The sequence below is a fragment of the Aethalodelphis obliquidens genome, unplaced genomic scaffold (assembly GCF_003676395.1).
Source record: "Aethalodelphis obliquidens isolate GAN/ISIS:26980383/991018 unplaced genomic scaffold, ASM367639v1 scaffold81, whole genome shotgun sequence".
NCBI classification, from domain to species: Eukaryota; Metazoa; Chordata; class Mammalia; order Artiodactyla; family Delphinidae; genus Aethalodelphis; species Aethalodelphis obliquidens.
In genome coordinates, this window is record NW_020838025.1 from 1,978,064 (window position 1) to 1,983,053 (window position 4,990).

Below are 4,990 nucleotides of genomic sequence, written 5' to 3' on the forward strand. Positions count from 1 at the left end.
AAAAAAATCTAGTATTTTAAGTGAGTTGAAAATCATTATAATTCCAAATGAAAATATAAGTTGTATCTTGGAGGTCTTCAAAATGGCTCAGCTTGAAAATAGTATATAAACACAAACTCAAAATATGTTTTTAAGCACACAGTATGAAATACACAATATGAAAAAACCAATTATGAAATATGAAATTTAAAACCCTTAATGTTTGGCATAAAAATGTGCTAACATCTTTATGAATGAATTGAGATTTAAGAAAAAGGTAGCCACTCATAAGAATTCAAATAAAAATATGTATATGAAATGTATAAAATTGTATAGGTGTATGTAATAGGATGCTACACATGCCCTCTCTACCTGAATAGTGTATGGCCATTTTCCAATTTAAACTCCATTTCTTCTAAAATTTGACTTTTTTTTTAAAGAGCTAGCTGAGAAAGCAAAAAATACAGAAGACCAGTATATCAAACATAGTATTACAAAGGCAGGCTGGAGTGCATGTTGTCTTTGCCCAAGAAAAGCAGGCCAGCCTAAACCAGAGTATCCCGGCAGTAGCCTTTCATTATGAAACCAGCTTGTGGCAATACTTCTTCTCCAGCCGTGAGGCAATTAAATAAGAATGGACAATCCTCCAATTGCCTCACAAGTGTTAAAATCAGCACCAGAGCATGTTGCAACTCACCGTATGTTGTAATTAAATGTAGGAACTCACACTTCTGTGTGGCCATAAAAACCTCTGTTTGGGGAGGGAGGCTGCGCCGTCTACAATTGCCGCCAACCTGAGATCAGACAGTGATGTGGGGGACACACCTGGTTTCATACCCTTACAAACACATCCTCATACAATCCCTTGGTTTATTTCAGATTCCCCAGGCTTCTCAGCTGCCACATTTGTAACAGCGAGAAAGAAATTTAGATCAAAAGAGACCACAGGGCGAGACAGGAGTCCAGGAGCATGACTGGACTACAGTTTCCGGGTTCTGCTGTTTCCTTTCAAGTAATGAAATAAGTGAACATAAAAGAGGAGGCCAGGTCAAAAACAGAAAGGAGGCTGGGCAAGAAGCAGCAATGGGAAACCAGCTAGGAAGAATCAAGGTTAGCTGTGCCAGGCCTGCTGAGTCTCGCTCATTTAGAGGGAGGCTACCTCCTATTGGTGAAACTACAGAGATTTCTAAAAAAATGTATATATATATATTTTCTTTTTTTTTGCTTTTTTTGCCCTAATGCTGCAGGAGATTACAGCATACTGCAGTGAAAATACTTCAGGTTCCAATGGTAACTGATGGAAATATCCCTCAGACAAATGGTCTCAGCTGGAGGAGCTATTTATGAACTGGACTCATTGTAAACAGCACCTCTCATCAGGCGTTCAACAGGAAATGCAGCCTTCCAGGAGGACTTGACTCAGCAGGAAGCAGCAGCTGGTGAGGAGAATTACCTGATTTACCTGCTCAGAAAAGTGTTAACATTGGGAACAGAGCAGATAAACTCTAATTACATTTGAAACAGAGTGAGGAGGAATTATCCCAGAGGAAAGTGGGACCAGAAGCTGTGGAGTTGGCTCTCTCCTCTCTGCCTGGTGATGCGGAGAAGGGAAGCTTTGCCACTGGCTCACCGCCTGCCACATTCCTAGGGAGGCAAATCAGCCGGCCTGAGGGGAAGCAGGAATGACTCAGGAGGACAGGAGACCCTGCGCTGGAGCCCTGAAATGTGTCTATCTTTCCATAACCCAGCAGGTATAGAGTTCCAAGGGATGTGAGGACTCCCCATGGGGTGGAAGGAAGTGAAGAGAGAGATCACACTGACAGTCAAGTCATCACGTGGTGACTAAGCTTGGGGGCCTTCCACTTAATGTTTGACTTGAGCTCCCTAAGAAAGAAAAGAATGGGCTGGCATTGTCCCATCACTGAGACCGTGTAACTTGTCTCAGTTCCCTCTCTCTGTCCCTGCCTCTGATTACATTTATGGTAGATCCTTGTGGAGGCTGGCTAACATTACTATTTCTTATATACTGTAATACATTTATACAATAAAGAACTATGTCCCCCACACACCCATGGATCATCCTCTCATTATCTCACTCTCTCCACCCCCTTCTTCCCTTCCCCTCTATAAGAAAGAGACAAGTAAGCAAGTTATAGAAAGGGCTCCTTTTATCAAACAACTTGTAGAATATTACAGGAGGAAGGCTGTTTCAGCCCACTTCCTATATTTTTTATAGCGACAGCATAATTATCATTGATGTTTGTAACGGAGGTCTGCACAACTGCAAATTCTACATCCTGAAGGCCTAAACTGTATTCTTTATAGATGGACTGCTATTTTAACTGCATTCAGATTTTCGTCAATCCACGTGTAACATATTCGGCAGTGGTGATAATAAAGTAGAAAACCCCATTCTTCCACATTTTTCAAGGAAGCTTCCTGAATCAGATACTGACAGGAACAGGGGAGAGCAATAATGGCCTGGGGTTCCTTTGGGAAGGTTGTTATTACCAGCAGGATAAGTGCAGAGTAGATGAGCTGAAAAACAAGGGCAGAATTCTCATTCTGGGTTTGAATCTTTAATTGTAAAAGAAAACTAAAGAATGATCATTTAAAAATACTATTACAACCTGCTGTATAAATAAGCAAATAAATAAAATTAAATTAAAAAAAATACTATTACAAGGGTCAATATTCTCTATATGTGTCATATTTTAGATTCTACATATAAGTGATATCATACGGTATTTGTGTTTGTCTGACTTGCTTTACTTAGTATGATAATCTCTAAGTCCATCCATGTTGCTGCAAATGACATTATTTCATTCTTTTCTATGGCTGAGTAGTATTCCATTGTATATATGTACCACCTCTTCTTTATCCATTCATCTGTCAATGGACATTTAGGTTGTTTCCATGTCTTGGCTACCAAATACTCTTTTAAAGGGAAGTGAAGAGAAGGATAAAGTTGCCTGGTTTGATTGCCTGATCTGGATGATAAATGAAAACTGGATTTAATTATAAAGATAATGATAAGTATTGGCATTGGAAAGCAATGAAATTTTAATGTTAAGCCTAGTACACAGAGTTACGTACCTGGCGTTTCTTAAAATAGGTTGAACTACCAATTGCATGAAAAATTTTAGAGACCTTCCAAGCAAACTTTAAATTACAAAACTGGTGCAATAAGGGATAATTTGACTTTTATGTCTTCTCTGAATCTTGTGTATCTATAGGCACTTAATACCAAAAAGCATTTAAGCTATTCTGGAGTTCAGTATGTGAAGATGTACAAGCTTTTAGCTGATCCAGCCCAGCAAACCTGTTACCAAGGTAGAAACAAACCTAGAGTTTTGGAGGTAAATATTTAATTTTTTAAAAGTCAAAGGCAAGATTTCCTTTCCTATAATCTACTATTATTAGAGAAACTATACGTGATATTTAAAATTTGCCAGTAGCATTTAAAATTATGCTTACAAATGCTAGCTGAGGGGACTAGATTCACAGCTCATATTCTTACAGCCCTGGGAAATCTTCATAAACTTTCAAAGCAAAGTTCTCAAGTCCAACCTATTATTGGCCACAGAGTTCCTCAGAGCAAAGTTTTCACACGTCCCTGGGACAGTTGGTGAATCTCAGTCACCTTTGACATGAGATGCCTGGAGTTAATAACCACATTGGCTGATTGTGGCCCTGCCTCTCTTCACTTTTACACGCCAGTGAAAGGAGGGGTTGACACCACTTGTGTAGACAGCAATTTTGTGTTAAAAGCTAGGAGTCAAACAAATGAAGGCATGCAGCTCCTTTCTATTACATTCTGTTTCCTTCCTGTGGAGGAGAAAATCGAGACTTCAACATAAGCGTAGAAATGATTGAAAATTGAATCTAGTTCTCAATATGAATAGGATTGAAGTATTAGGGAACTTAATAATTCATTAATAAAATAGTTCAGTAAATAGTATTAGTATAGATTTGAAGGAATTATAAATAAAATGCTGTTAAATGTTACTATTTAACATAAAGTCTTTAAAAACTTTGAATTCTTAGGAATTATACATGCCTTAAAATTGCCCAAAATTTCATTCTGAATTTTCTATTAAACTTCATTTTGCCTCATTAATGCCAGAGACTGATTTTCAAAGTATGGATTTAATGTAGCCAGCTCACAAATATTTGTCCTAAAAGTAGTCAGGTAGAAATGTGACATTAAATTTCAGGTCCTATTTTTGTTTAAAGAATACATCTGTGTTAAAGTAGTTATAACACTGTAGTGTTATAACATAGTAGTAGTTATAGTAGTTATAACATAGTTATTAAAAACTATGACTGTGTTTTTAAAACATTTCTTGTTTGCTTTCACTTGTGTTTTCCAATGGTAATACAGTGTTTTTAATTTTTACAATCAGATAAAAATACATCAATTAAAAAATATCCAATGCTGAACCAAACCCTAAAAAGAGGCTTTCACTTGCCCACCAGCACACCCAGATATGCCCATGCACTGAACAGAAGAGATGGAATACCTTCATTATTCAACTAGTATTTATTAAGAGCCTGCTATACATCAGATGCTGTGTTAAGTCCTGGATAGTTATGGAGCCTCCTTAATCCCTCGAGCCCATCTCTTCTTTATAAAATAATCTTTATCCACAGCTTTTCCACAGCAGAAGAGAAACAACATGAATAATTGTAACCTGGATCCAAATTTCAAATCCACGAAAGCAACATCAAAATTTAAAACAAGGGCTTCCCTGGTGGTGCAGTGGTTGAGCGTCCGCCTGCCGATGCAGGGGACACGGGTTTGTGCCCCGGTCTGGGAAGATCCCACATGCCGCGGAGCGGCTGGGCCCGTGAGCCATGGCCGCTGAGCCTGCGCATCCGGAGCCTGTGCTCCGCAACCGGAGAGGCCACAACAGTGAGAGGCCCGTGAACCGCAGAAAAAAAAAAAAAAAAATTTAAAACAAGACTTCAAAAGGAACTGAATCCTGAATCAAAACTAGGGTAAAGCAAA